Consider the following 15,303-nt stretch of genomic DNA (forward strand, 5'->3'; position numbering starts at 1 on the left):
ACCATTCAACCTCCAGGACACCCCATCTCGAGTCTCCACGGCTCGGACGCACTCTCCTGCACACACCAACGTGTCCCCGCCGCCGCCACTACAGTTGCAGTCTCGCCGCTGGCCCGGGCCGCCAGCCCCGAGTTACTCTGCAGGGATGTCCCAAACTTCTTAGCTGTTCTTTAAAAAAACCCTGCGCCACGAGGCTACCGAGGGCGGCAGGAACCACCATCAAAGTTCCTGCAGCACATTCCTGCAGCCCTTGCAGTTTTAGGAAACAGAAAAGAACGAGATGCCACAGAGTCCGCTGGAAGCGGGTTTCTGAGTTTTATATAGAAAACACTCACATATGTACGTGGGTGTGCTGACAGTTTTTATGGCTAAATTGCAAAGTGTTAGGCCTTAGCGATCACTGTCAGGTTTGGGACGCGGTTGGGGAGGAGGGTAGAGGGGGAATCGGGAGCGATTCATTTCAAGGGGGCTTGGGGGCAATTCCGGTTTGGTTTTCTGGAAATGCGTAGGGGTTGTTTTCCCAAACTTCCGAACTGCTCTGCTCTTCGTCCCAGGAAGGCCGAGCAAATAAAAGTCCGGGGAAAGTTCTTTAACTTCCTTCCTGCGCCCTCGACAAGGGCTGCGAAGAGGAAGAGGTCGTTTCCCAGGGAAGCACCGGGCGGGGGCCGAGAGCTGCGCCCAGCCTGCAGGGATGGAGGCGCTGGGCGGAGGGCTGGCTGCAAACGTAGGCCCCGGAAAGCCCCTTACCCCCCACTCCTTCTCTGGCCAACGGCGCCTGGAGCTGGTCCCGCTGCAGCCCTTGCTGTTTGAAGTCCCGCGGCAAAGCGGCGACAACACCGGCGCAGCCCGGCGCCCTGACCCCGGCCGCCGAGCTCCCTCCCTGCAGCGCCCCCGCACCCCGGCGCCCGGCCCAACCCGGCCCGCCACATCCGCGCCCGCGCGGCCCAGCCCGAGCCCCGGAACGATTCCGAGCCCCACGCAGGCGCCCGGTGGCGGGAGGGGGCGCCGAGCCCACGGCTCACCTGCGTGCTGGATCCCCGGGCGGCTCGGAGGGGCGGGGGGCGCAGGCGAGCGCGGCCCGCAGACTCAAACTTTGTTGCTCTCGGGACTGCGCAGTCGTCACTTCCTCGCGGAGCTGGCGGCGCGGCCCGGGCTGTGACCCAGCCGCTCGCGCGGTGGCGCGCCGGGCCCTGCAGCCGCCTGCCCCGCCCGCGCCCCCGGCTCCGCGCGCCCCTTGTCCCAGGCGCCGTCTCCCAGCTCTGCGCGCCCTCAGCTGCGGGGGAGTGGGCAGCCCTGCGCGGCTGGCCGCCTAGCCTGCACCCCCCTGGGAGGGAAGGCTAGCTCCAGCCGCGTCGTTTCCGCGCCCAAGTGCGATCCGGGGACCCGCGCTGGAGTCCCCTGGTCTCAGGCTGGTCTGGAAGGTGGTGGTGGGGTTCAGGGTCCCTGTAAAGCTGGGGTTCCAGGAGAAACACCAGTACACAAACAAAGGGGTTGGGGAGGGGAAAGAAAAAGTTTTTCTGTTTGGTGCTGGGGCTAAAAATGTCATGTCAGAAAGCAGTGTGCGCTGTGTTCTTAAATAATGCCTAAAGTGGGCCTTAAAACAAGGGTCCCTGTCCCCACGTTCTCTCTAAAAGTCTGCATGATGTTCCTTGTCATTTCTACGGGTTATAAGTGAGCAAGACGTTTACCACGTATCACACTTCTGGGGGCTATTTCAGCGCCCAAGCTGAAGCTGGGGCTGCAGCATGGTTTCTGTTCTAATCCTCCCCCGCGATTTCCACCTCTTCCTTTACACTCAACTCACAGAGAATGGAGTCTGATGCATTCTGTTTCATCACCGGTCAAGAGTGACTTAGAGGGTAGGGTGGAGGCATGAGAAGGGCAGCTTCAGGCAATAGTAGTCCTGAAATTTATCATTGCTAAAAATAAATGTGTTCACCTTATTAAAAAGTACAACGGAAAGCCACCTTTAGGGTAAGTAGCAACCAAGTAGTTAAACAGCAGTCTTGAAAGAAGAACTCCTGATCCCATAAGGCTGGAGAAAAAACGGGGTTAGCCTTTGCTGGTGAAAACAAAAACAAACAAACAAACAAAAAGACATTCGAAACTGCAGTAAAGGGCTTTCATAACAGAAACATTAGCTTCATTGTAGCTTGTCGTGGAAAACAGGGATCTTTTAATAGGTGGTTCAAAAGCATGTTAGGGCTCAACAATTTTCCTTTTTTCCCCAAATACTGCTTCTCCTAGCACACTGGCCAGATAAAACCTACCCCTTCCAATGCTTCATCTTTTTATGAAAACACAGGAAACCATAGACTTGAGTGAAGGCTTTGTTCAGAAAGGTGGATGTAAGACTGGTGGAAAATGACATTTGGGAAATGATCCCCAGGTCTGTGTTAATCCCTCATGGAAAGCCACAGATTCACCCAAAGATAGGAAATATGAAGATCGAAGCTCTCCTAGCAACATGAAATCCTCCACGTTGCAGCTGCTTCGCCCTAGTTCTGATTTTTACTAAAACATTAATGGCACATCATAAATACAAAATGTGCAATGCAAGAAAAATAATACAGCTTTGAGAAATAAGTGCATCATTAGACTCAATAATTAAACTTCTCTGAAATTCTTCTTACATCACACTGTTGTGGGAAGATGCTGAAGGGATTGCCCATTTCAATTTTGGAATAAATAGAAGTAATTCCTTAGGGCATTCTGCTTAAGGCAACCAATGAGTAGAGAGAATATGTTATCCAGGCTTCTAAAGGCAATCATGTGATACTCCATATTTGCTAAAACAAGAGTTGAATTTTTTTTTGTTCTGTATGTGATTCCAAATTTTCAGTCACAATTTCATGAATATTCAGTATTTCTGCATGCCCAGGAGTAATTAGCAGACAGTGTAAATGTGTGAAGGCCTGACACTTACACATACATTGCTTTTCTCTCTATATAGGGTGGCAGTTGCTGGAGTACCAGGGCACCATGTGGAGGATGTGGTAGACAGCCTCTAAGATGCACCCCCTGCCAATGATCTCTGCCTCCAGGTATTCATACCCTTGTATAATCCTCTCCCTTAAGTGTAAGCTGAATTCATTGACTGAGTTCTGACAAATAGAATATGGCCAGTGATGTGATGTTACTTCTGAGACTAGGTTATAAAAAAAACTGTGGCTTCCGTACTCGGTCCTCTCTATGCCTTTCGCTCTCTCGGAACGCTCACTGTGGGGGAAGCCAACTGCCACGTCCTAAGGCAGCCTGGTAGAAAGGGAGCTAGGCCTGCCAACCACCATTTGAGAGAACCTGGAAAGGGATGCCTCTTCTTCCCCTATATGAATCAAGACTTCAGATAAGACCTTCAACCCCAGCCAATAGCTGAAGGGCCTCCCTCAGGCCCTTCAGGCAGAGGCACCCAGCTAAGCTGCCTGGATTCCTCACCCACAGAAACTGTAAGATAATAAATGTTGTCTTAAGCTGCTGTGTTTTGAGGAATTCATTACACGGCCACTAATAAGACAGAGACCAGTAGAGAATCCATGGGAACTCAGTGACAACCCTGCATGGCCTTCCTGATAGAACATGGAAAGGAAAGCAGGGGCCGGAGCCAGATCTAAGCGTAAGACACAAACCCCAAGAACAGAAGGCCCAGCTCTCAGTCCTTTTGCAGAGCAAGGGTCATTCTTGACTTTAAACTAGGTCAGGGGGTGTGGACTCCTGCTCGGTCCCAGGCAGCCCTGGTATTGGGTGTCACCTACCTGACAGCACATGCAGATGTTTTTGTGTCATCAGAATTGACATCTGTCCAGGCATCCTCTTCCTCCATCTCCGGGCATTTACCCTGATCCCTAAGGGCTTGGCCCAAACAGTGGCTGTGGAGTCAGGGCTTCATCCTAGAAGGAGAGTTGGCAAGAAGGGCCTTCAACCCTGGCAGCCAGAAGGGGTAGGCGATTTTGGTTGGGGTGGAAGGTCAAAAAACTAGGAAGAAAGGCTTGTGGTCCTGCTGTTGAAGAGCAAGTCCTGGACTATCACTGATAAGGATCAACTCCACACTGCTGCCAGGGCGAGGGAGAACATTCTGTCCACGTGATGGTGTCTTTCTCTCAGCATCATTTCCTCTCTGGCTGGAACAAATTATTTACTTTTAAAATATAAAACAAAGGTTCAGGAAGCAGGAGAGATGTCATACTCAATCCCTGACCAGGGCAGGCATCTACTTGTGATTGCCCCCACGGCTCCCTCGCTTCAGTCAATCCAGTACAAGCCAGCAATTGTAGAGGCCGTTTCTGTTTTCCCTCCAGAGACACTAGGCTCTGATTTTTCTCATGTACAGTGGCCGCAGCTGCTGTGTTGCCATGCCGTCATCCGGTTGCTATGACTTGTGAGGTTGTGGATGTGCCAGAACGTGAATCTATTAATTTAACAGGAACTAGGCTCAGCACATATATTCCTTGTTAGGTCATTTGCTTTGCTACCTAAACCACATCCAATGTGTTCAGCAATGGGCATGTTTCCTAGAGTCTGGCTTTGCAAGAATGCCAAATGCCCCAAATTTTGAGTCTGCACAGTCAGTTTTATATAATTAAATTACTGTGGAGGACAGAAAGGCATTCTAGCATGGGGATGCAAACACATCGTTTCAGGGAAAAAAACCAAGGAGGGGGGAAATGGTTAAAGTCGCTGGTCCTAGTTCTTTATGCATTTAGGTCCTCTCTGCAGGAGGCGGATATACTCCTATCCATAGGAATTCCTCCCTGAGCCCGGTTGCTCACTGCCAAGGTCTGCGCTCTCCAACACCACACTAGGCATCATGTGGCACCATAGAGGGGAAGTACCATCCTTTTCTGTTGTGTTGAGCACATAGACAGACATTGTCTTTTTTTTTTTTTTTTTTTGGAGACAGAGTCTCACTCTGTCTCCCAGGCTGAAGTACAATGGCATGATCTCAGCTCACTGGAACCTCTGCCTCCTGGGTTCAGACAATTCACCTGCCTCAGCCTCCCCAAGTAACTGGGATTACAGGTTCCCGCCACTACGTCCAGCTAAGTTTTGTATTTTTAGTAGAGACAGGGTTTCACCATGTTGGTCAGGCTGGTCTTGAACTCCTGACCTCAGGTGATCTGCCTGCCTTAGCCTCCCAAAGTGCTGGGATTACAGACATGTGCCACCATGCCCAGCTCAGACAGGCATTTTCCACTCACTTCTTCAGTTAACACTCACTGGATGTCTATTACTGTGTATGCTAGGGATGCAAAGATGAAAAGAACAAAGTCCCTAGTGGGAGAGAATGACATACATTGCAATGCAGTATGAGAAGTATTCGAGTTGAGCTTTGCAGAGAGCACTATGAGATCTCAGAGAAGGGGGAAAGTAAGTCTGTCTCAGGAGAGGGGTTATGGGTCAGCACCAGGGTGTTTCTTTTTACAAAAAGAGAATATATTAAAACTTAACTTTTTGCATTGCATTAAGTATTGCATGCAATATTGGTTGTATTGCATTAAGTAATAATAAGTATTGTTTTGTGTAGCATTTGTTTCAATTATGTACTATATAGGTACATTCGTGCAGTGTCAGAATGTAAAACAAATTTCCTAGATTCAGATAAAGAAGTGTGAAAGTTCTGGGTTTAGAGACTGATAAATAAGGCTGGGTGTGGTGGTTCATGCCTGTAATCCCAGCACTTTGGGAGGCTGAGGTAGGTGGATCACCTGAGGTCAGGAGTTGGAGACCAGCCTGGCCAGCATGGTGAAACCTTGTCTCTACTAAAAATACAAAAATTAGCTGGCCGTGTTGGCACATGCCTATAATCCCAACTATTCAGGAGGCTGGGGCAGGAGAATTGCTTAACCCGGGAGGCAGAGGTTTCAGTGAGCTGAGATCGTGCCATTGCACTCCAGCCTGGGCAACAAGAGCAAGACTCCATCTCAAGAAAAAAAAAAAGAGGGGGAGAGAGAGAGAGAGAGAGAGATAAAGTGATAAATAACTACCACACACTGAACGCCTTCGATAGGCCAGGCATCAGGGTGTTGGCGTCCCACTGTATAGCTGAAGAGGTTAGCTATGACTTAAGAGATTTTCCAAATCCTTCCAGATTCTCCCTCCTTAGTAAAGCAAAGGCCATGCCTGAATGACCAGCTCCTGGAGTCCTCTCTTAGCAGAGCAGAGGCCATTTCCACCAGAACAGCAAGGCCAACTCTAATATAGAGATAGAGAAAGCCCTAAGATAGATAGAGAGAACCTAAGATGGAGAAAGCCCCACTCCCTTTCTGGCCTGCTGGCAGGTAGGAAGGGTAAGGAGAGAGAAGAGGGTCAGAAGGGTCTCATGCTTATTCCTCCTCTCCAGGTCTTGGATGGGGTCTGGACAGGTGCACTGCCTAATGAGTGGTACTCCGTACACAGAGGGGGCTCTCACCCAGCTCCCCACTAGGGACTCTGGGAGGAACCTGTATCCAAGGCTGTTTTATGCCCAACCAGGGGCAGCCATGCCAAAGTGAACCTGGCAGTAAAAACCCGAGTAGGCAGAGAGAAGCTCTGAGGCTGAGCTCTCCTGAGTCCCCCTGATTCTTGCATGGCATGGATATCACGTTGGGAACCAGCAGCCTGCTGTGTGTGGGACAGCCCTGATGGGGCAAGGTGACCCTACAGCAAGCTCAGAGGAGGTCAGGGGTCTGTACCACTGAGAACAGAGGGAGAAATGAGCATCAAGTTGCAATGGGGAGGAACCAGTGTTGGAGGGAGGGGGTCGGCTTTGCTAAAGAATGAACCACAAGTTTGCATAGCAGAGCAGCAAGGCCTGAAGAGTAAACAGAAACCAAGAGGACAAGGCAGCTTGGTATGGGGGCTTAGGAACAAGGATTCAGGATGGTCCACAGGCTGCCTGGCTGCAAGGCCCATCTCTGCCATATACTATCTGTGTGACCTTGGACAGGTTACTAATCTTTTTGTGCCTCAGTTTCCTTATCTGTAAGACAAGGATGATAATAACAATTGTACATATTTGATAAGGTTGTTATGAGAATTAAATTAGTTTGTAAAGCTCTTACATATAAGCGTTCTATAAGCATCAGTTAAACAAGTAAATCATTCACCAGACAATAGGATTCTATATGGATAGCAACATCCTATGTCTCCCACACCCTCAAGTTGGACTGTCAGTTAAAAATTCCCGCAACCAGCCAGGCACGGTGGCTCATGCTTGTAATCCCAGCACTTTGGGAGGCCGAGGCAGGCGAATCATGAGGTCAGGAGTTTGAGACCAGCCTGGCCAACATGGTGAAACCCTGTCTCTACTAAAAATACAAAAAATTGGCTGGGCGTAGTGGTGGGCACCTGTAATCCCAGCTACTCGGGAGACTGAGGCAGTAGAATCGCTTGAACCTGGGAGGTGGAGGTTGCAGTGAGCCGAAATTGCGCCACTGCACTCCAGCCTGGGTGACAGAGCAAGACTCCGTCTCAAAAAAAAAAAAAGAAAAGAAAAAAAATTCTCCCAACCATCATCTGCTCATGGGGAGGACTGGATCAGTTATAGACTGCACATTTAAGATGTAATCTACATTATGGCCAGGCGCAGTGGCTCACACCTGTAATCCTAGTACTTTGGGAGGCTGAGGCGGGTGGATCACCTGAGGTCAGGAGTTGGAGACCAGCCTGACCAACATGGGGAAACCCCATCTCTATTAAAAATACAAAAAAATTAGCCAGGTGTGGTGGCCCATGCCTGTAATCCCAGCTACTTGGGAGGCTGAGGCAGGAGAATCACTTGAACCTGGGAGGCAGAGGTTGCAGTGAGCCGAGATCATGCCATTGCACTCCAGCCTGGGCAACCAGAGTGAAACTCCATCTCAAAAAAAAAAAAAGTAATCTAAATTAAAAGGCTTGACCCTCCCCAAACACAGTCCAACTGGGAAGACAGACACAGCAAGTCTTTACATTTACTTACCTCCGGTTGTCCAAAAGTAATTCAGAAGGGAACTGCAGTAGGCAGAATAAAGATCTTCCCCCAAATGTTCATATTCTAATAAATATGGGAATATGGTACGTTTCATGACAAAAGGGAAATTAAGGTTGCAGATGCAATTAAGATTTGCTAATTAGCTGACCTTAAAATAAAGCAGTTATTCAACCAGACTTCCCTTCCCCAAAAAATAAATGCATAAAAAATAAAGCGATTATCTTGGATTATCCAAGTAGGTTCATTATAATCACAAGGGTCCTTAAAAGTGGAACCAAGAGGCAGAAGAGGAATCAGAGTCAGAGGAAAGTGTGATTATGGAAGAATGAATGGTTGAAGACCTACAGCATTGCTGGCTTTGAAGACGGAGAAAAGGGGTCATGACCCAAGAAATACAGATAGTTTCTGGAAGCCAGAAAAGGCAGGGAAACAAATTCTCTGGAACCCCAGAAAGGAACACGATCTAGCCAGCACCTTGATTTTAGCCTGGTAAACTTGCATTGGATTTTTGACCTACAGAACTGCAAGGTAAAAAGTCTGTGTTGTTTTTTTTTTTTTGAGACGGAGTCTAGCTCTGTTGCCCAGGCTGGAGTGCAGTGGCCGGATCTCAGCTCACTGCAAGCCCCGCCTCCCGGGTTCACGCCATTCTCCTGCCTCAGCCTCCCGAGTAGCTGGGAGTACAGGCGCCCGCCACCTCGCCCGGCTAATTTTTTTTTTTGTATTTTAGTAGAGACGGGGTTTCACCGTGTTAGCCAGGATGGTCCCGATCTCCTGAACTCGTGATCCGCCCGTCTCGGCCTCCCAAAGTGAGTCTGTGTTGTTTTAAGCTGCCAAGTTGGTGGTAATTTGTTACAGTAGCCATATACAACTGTGGTAATTTGTTATAGTAGCCATAGAAAATTACCCCAGGGATGTCTTCTAAATGTGGTGTTCTCTGTGAAGTGTCTATGCCAGGTATTAGAAGCCCTGGTTTTTATATAAGAGCCTGAGCAGAAAGTCAAACTAGGTGGACCAAGCAATGTCCCAGGATGCTAGGTCACCAGAAGGTTTCCAAAGTAACAAGCCACTAGAAAGTCAATGGCTTGAGTCCCAAACTCTGAAACAGTCTACTTTTTTTTTTTTTTTTTTTTTTTTTTTGACATGGAGTCTCACTCTGTCACCCGGGCTGGAGTACAGTGATGCAATCTTGGCTTACTGCAACCTCTGCCTCCTGGGTTCAAGTGCTTCTCCTGCCTCAGCTAATTTTTTTAAGTTTTTTTTTTTTAGTAGAGACGGGGTTTCACCATGTTGGCCGGGCTGCTCTCGAACTCTTGACCTTCAGTGATCTGCATGCCTTCGCCTCCCAAAGTGCAGGGATTACAGGCGTGAGCCACCATGCCTGGCCGTGAGACAGTATCTTGAAAGTACAATCTGATTGCGGGCCCCTGGCTTAGGGATAAACTCTAATTCACAAATTCTTTCTTGAAGCTTCTTCTCAGACTTGTTAGCCTCGCAAGCCACAAAATGTGGAGGCCAAGTGTAGAAATGGTTAACAAAAGTAAACAGGAGTCAGCTCTCCAAAGCTGCTGTGGAAATTCTGTGCGTTTGACGATCACAGGAGCCCAGCAAGGCTGTACAACCACTCAGAGTGTGTAAATCAGTCTTTCACAATGGATAGAAAAACACAAATCCAAGCATCAAGGCAACCTGCATGGCATTTCTGGGACCAGACTGGCCAGCTGTGCTGGAGCCCGGTTCTTTCACCCCACACAGTGTGCTTTTTCTTGTCTGAGATAGGTCACTATTTATTGGCGGGCACAGCTCAAAAGTTAGAGCCCACTGCACAGTGGGGAGGAAGTATTTTCACAGTCCTCTGCCAGTAATACATGTTGGTCCTGGGACATCAGTCTTAGCATAACGTGGGAGGTATCATTTGGGTTCATAGACCAAGAGGTTGCTAGGCATTCATGAGATTACTTTAGGGTCCACAGCTGCTTTTGGGAAGAAGGAAGTCTTCCTCTTCTGGGTGTGGTACTATCTGGGGATTACAGCAACCAGGTGTGTGGCAGTATATAGACTCCATAGGGGACTGCAGATCTTCAGGGATCTTCATGAACTGAAATTCTTCACAATAGCACCAAGGAATTTCGTAAAAGCTTTAGTTTATGGATTGCTTGGACAGGGCAAAAGACTCCATGATCCCTCTAATTTATCCCCTTTTACTTCCCGATTCCAAATAGAGGTCTTCAGGAGGCAATGAGCTAGAAGGACCTCTTTGGATAGTCAGCTTTATATTTATATTATTTATATTTATATTTATATCTAGAGCAGCCCACCACATCTGCGGGAACATCTCTGGTTCCCACATCACTCTTTTAGAATCATCAGCTAAGGATATCCCACTCGAATGGCCTTTGCCCTGTACCATTGTGCTCGGCCTTGTTTTACTGACATAATTTTTGCTCTTTGCTCCCAGTTGGAGGGTGTGGCCACTGACTCACCTACCAGGAACTCATTGCCTGAGTCCAGTCAACAGGTTAACTCCCATCTGAGTTGATTGCAAAGAGCCTGAGGACCCATGGAATGCCACAGAATTCCTCTGTGGACCACATCCCAGGTCCTGGTATGGTTCCAGCAGTATCTCTGAGCTCCTGTCCTCAGTTGCTTTGGCTTTTCTTTAGCCTAAGAATTTATTCTTCTCCAGGCAGAGGAATAAAACGAACAGCCATTATTCCTGACAGCCAGAGGCCTGGATTCAAGGTCTTGGTTATAGACACAAAATATCTGCCTCAGATGTGGACCCCACATAACAAATAACATCTTCCTTCATGGCCCATGTAGTCCTCATTTCAGATGAGAGACTAGACCAAGTCAGGAATCTTGGTGACTACATCATGGTGACTGTTAGATCTTACCACATTTATTTTAGGTATTAATAAACATGATGCAAGAGATGAGTGAACATCCCACAACCAACTGCAGTGTGGCCACCCTGGATTCTCCCAGCATGCGTGATTTTCAGGAAGCAAATAAAATTTGGAAGGTTGTATTCTTTCTCCCAACTGTGAATTTATGGAGCTTCTAGGGTTTTCTTTTTTTTTTTTTTTTTTTTTTTTGAGACGGAGTCTCGCTCTGCCGCCCAGGCTGGAGTGCAGTGGCCGGATCTCAGCTCACTGCAAGCTCCGCCTCCCAGGTTCACGCCATTCTCCTGCCTCAGCCTCCCGAGTAGTTGGGACTACAGGCGCCCACCACCGCGCCCGGCTAGTTTTTTGTATTTTTTAGTAGAGACGGGGTTTCACCGTGTTAGCCAGGATGGTCTCGATCTCCTGACCTCGTGATCCGCCCGTCTCGGCCTCCCAAAGTGCTGGGATTACAGGCTTGAGCCACCGCGCCCGGCCCGCTTCTAGGGTTTTCTAATAGCTATGCAAAGGAATGATTTGAATTGTCTAAACCCGGTCAAGACTGTGAATTGAGGGCTATATACAGCAAAAAATAAGACACGTGCCGGGCACAGTGGCTCACACCTGTAATCCCAGCACTTTGGGAGGCTGAGGCGGGCAGATCACGAGGTCAGGAGATCGAGACCCTCCTGGCTCACATGGTGAAACCTCGTCTCTACTAAAAATACAAAAAATTAGCTGGGTGTGGTGGCGGGTGCCTGTAGTCCCAGCTACTCGGGAGGCTAAGGCAGGAGAATGGTGTGAACCTGGGAGACGGAGCTTGCAGTGAGCCGAGATGGCACCACTGCACTCCAGCCTGGGTGACAGAGTGAGACTCCGTCTCAAAAAAATAAATAAATAAAAAATAAATAAGACACTTGCCAAAATCCACAAGCAAGCGTCCAAATGCTCTTTCCATAACTGAAACCAGTAAGAATCAATATAGAACCGAAAGCACTAGTGGACTTGGGCTTCTGGTTCTCCATCTTGCCCACCCTGTGCCTTCCAGTATGGCAGAGAACCGTGAGCTCACTTCCCATAGACTGCAGGTACATAATGCTTGTTGGAAGACAGTTCTCCGTGGGTCTCTTCCATGTCTGCATGCCTTGCGAGCAGAGTCACTGCCCTTTGTTTCAGACCAACTTTTTAGGAGAGCTTCTTTCCCAGAGCAAAGTAAAGCATGCTTACTATCCATTAGCTAAGATTCTGAGCACCGTGCTTCAGCTCACACCTAGGCGGAGGCGGGAGGATTGCTTGAGCCCAGGAGTTTGAGGTTGCAGTGAGCTATGACTGCCTGGGCAGTAGAGCAAGATGCTGACTCGAAAAAAAAAAAAAAAAGAGAGAGATTCTGCTTCCCCAAGCTTAAAGCTAGGCTCTCTTGTGATATGCCTTGCTGTGTGTACAGATGTCACCTGGCCCCCTTTGCATTGCCTTTGGGAACTGGGACTCAGGAAACAAGCACAAGAAAATGTCAATATTTTTGCTATTGCTATTTCTATGAGCAAATAAGACCTTTTGTTTCAGACACACCTAGAAGTCTTCTGTCTTCTGCCAGCATCCATGAAACTGAGACAGGCTCACTTATTAGCTTGCAAGTAGGATAAAATCTTAAACCCTCCACAGTTCGTGAGAAGCTCTCATTTCTTTCTCATATAACACACTCCTTCAATCCACCAGTGAATTCCCCTCACCTCTGTGATCCTTAAAGCCACCTAGGCAGTTTAGGTCAAGGGGAAACTACTCATGTAGAAGTGAGAACGGACCAAATTAAAGAGCAAGACTGAAGCTGAACCAGGACCTGGTGACAGGGCTGAGATATCCGGAAGTTTGGTTTAAGGCTGAGACCGGAGAAAGGTCATTGTAATTCTGGGCTGTTTATAGCTATATTGTTGGTTGTATGTTCTAGCTGATTGACTGACAGGCAATTCTAAACATGCTTAAGTGAACAAACTTGTTGGTTTTCTCGTCTGTAAAATGAAATGAGTTAGATTAGATTGTTTCTGGTGTGCCTTCTAGCTGTAAAATTTGTGCTTTATAAATCTGTAACAGGGCTGCCTAGCACACACATCAGGCACTTGACCTAATTTAAAATAATGATTGCAAAGAGGACTATGACGTAGTGGAAAGGACATAGCATTAGCAGTTAAGAAGCCTGAATTCTAGGCTTAGTCTGCCACTACCTAGCCGTGTGACACTGGGCAAGTCACTTAAATTACCTGGAGGAGGCACGTGGGGATGTAGACTTAAGATGATTTTGGGTGGCTCAGAGATGTGGCATTAAATTATATATTGAAAAAGTAATTTTTCTTTTCAGTTTTCTTTTTGTTTTTCTGATTATGTTAAAGAGAGAGTCTCAGTTTAGTGCTGGTGTGTCTTCAACAACTCTTCAATACTTCCCATCCTCCCTTTTTGGCAAAGAGAGAAGTCTCAAGCTCAGATACTTCACAGGCAGCACTAGCTAGATAGCATTTAATAACATTGCCCAGCTCTCTTTACTTTATTTTTGTTTTGCCTTCCATTTGTGGCAAATAATTCAGGTTTTCCACTTATGAGAATGATGCAAAGTTTCCTTTAAAAGTAACTTAATTATGAAAATGTTCTAAAATTGATTGTGGTAATGTTGCACAATTCTGTGAATATACTAAAAAAAAAAAACCCACTGAATCATAAGCTTTATATGGGTGAGTTGGATGGTATGCAAATTACATCCCCACAAAGCCATTTTAAAAAGTAAATTGAGGCCAGGCACGGTGGCTCACGCCTGTAATCCCAGCAGTTTGGGAGGCCAAGGTGGGAAGATCACTTTAGCCCAGGAGTTTGAGACCAGCCTGGGCAACATAGTGAGATCCTGTCTCTACAAAAAATAAAAAAAAATTAGCCAGGCATGGTGGCATACTCCTCTAGTCCCAGCTACTCAGGAAACTGAGGCAGGAGGCTCACTTTGAGCCTGGGAGGTCTAGGCTGCAGTGAGCTGTGATTGCACCACTGCACTCCAGCCTGGGTAACAAAGTGAGACCCTGTCTCAAAAAAAAAAAAAGTAAATTGGTATCCTTTTGTAGTTCATAAGCGTGACAATTGGCTTTTCACTTTCATCTGTGAGATGTGCCTAACTCAAACCTTGTTATATTGTCAGCACATTACCCATCTGATGTGGGGAAAAAAAAAAAAAAGAAAAACATACATTGGAACCAGATATGTGCCTGTCGTCATAGCTACCCGGGAGCCTGAGGCAGGTGGATCTCTTGAAAAGGCTGTAGTGTGCGATGATCACAGCTGTGAATACTAGCCATTGCACTCTAGCCTCAGCAACATAGTGAGACCCCATCTTTTATTTATTTACTTATTTTTGAGACGGAGTTTCGCTCTGTCACCAGGCTGGAGTGCAGTGGTGATCTTGGCTCACTGCAACCTCCGCCTCCCAGGTTCAAGCAATTCTCCTGCCTCAGCCTCCTGAGTAGCTGGGATTACAGGCAAGCACCACCATGCCTGGCTAATTTTTGTACTTTTAGTAGAGATAGGGTTTCACCATGTTGGCCAGAATGGTCTCAATCTCTTGACCTTGTGATCCGCCTGCCTCGGCCTCCCAAAGTGCTGGGATTACAGGTGTGAGCCACCAAGCCCGGCCTTTTTTTTTTTTTTTTGAGACAGAGTTTTGCTCTGTCACCCAGGCAGGAGTGCAGTGGCATGATCTTGGCTCATTGCAACCTCTGCCTCCCGGGTTCAAGTGATTCTTGTGCCTCAGCCTCCCAAGTAGCTGGGATTGCAGGCATGCACCACCATCCCCGGCTAATTTTTGTATTTTTGGTAGAGACAGGGTTTCACCATGTTGACCAGGCTGGTCTCAAACTCCTGACCTCAAGTGATCTGCCCACCTCAGCCTCCCAAAGTGCTGGGATGACAGGTATGAGCCACCCGCACCTAGCCCCATCTCTTAAATAAAAGAATACATTGATTAATGTAAAAAAGGGACTAATTTAAATAAAATATTAAGCAAAAAATAGTATAGGTACAGTTGATATTGAAAAAGTTGTGCAGAAGATGCAAGACTACAGTTTGGAGAAACAATGCAATGTGAAGTTGGAAATGTTTCTTAACTCTCTGACCCTGATTCCTGGCCTGCTAAATGAAATGGTGATATTTCCCTGGATTTGTTAAAAGGCAGCCTCAGCCTAAGGTCCTGCACATGGATGGTTTCTGATGAAGGAGGATAGTTGATGAATTGACTGAGCTCCCACCCTGGTGCCAGGCCCTGGGCTTTCAAATGTTAACTCTGCATCCTCACAATAACTCCACTGCAGGAGCTAGTGGTGCTATTCCCATTCAGCAACCCCTGGGGAGTAGTTGTTGTTTATTCTCATTTTACAGATGAATGAGCTATGGCTCAGAGAGGTTAAGTAACTTACCTGAAGTCACAGAGCTAGTGAGTGGCTCAAGGATGAG

The 15,303-nt window shown here is 47.5% G+C and overlaps 1 protein-coding gene and 1 non-coding gene across 8 annotated transcripts in view; one reads left to right on the forward strand and one right to left on the reverse strand.

Moving 5' to 3' along the window:
- Window positions 1-4,027, reverse strand: part of MIDEAS (mitotic deacetylase associated SANT domain protein) — a 75,086-nt gene extending 71,059 nt beyond the window's left edge. For 4 of the 7 annotated variants that reach the window (XM_073997750.1, XM_005561727.4, XM_073997752.1 and 1 more), the window contains exon 1: window positions 1,023-1,129. The gene's annotated coding sequence lies outside the window, so the exon portion shown is untranslated. Of the gene's footprint in view, window positions 1-1,022; window positions 1,130-3,752 lie in introns of those variants that run through there. The other 3 variants (XM_073997751.1, XM_005561729.4, XM_065549046.1) reach the window with 1 other exon arrangement.
- A 9,883-nt stretch (window positions 4,028-13,910) lies between these two features.
- On the forward strand, window positions 13,911-14,014 carry LOC123575033 (small nucleolar RNA U13). The gene has a single exon (XR_006700202.1). It is a non-coding gene; the product is annotated as a small nucleolar RNA U13 (small nucleolar RNA).
- Window positions 14,015-15,303: the final 1,289 nt, after the last annotated feature.

This window comes from Macaca fascicularis, chromosome 7 (assembly GCF_037993035.2).
Source record: "Macaca fascicularis isolate 582-1 chromosome 7, T2T-MFA8v1.1".
NCBI lineage: Eukaryota > Metazoa > Chordata > Mammalia > Primates > Cercopithecidae > Macaca > Macaca fascicularis.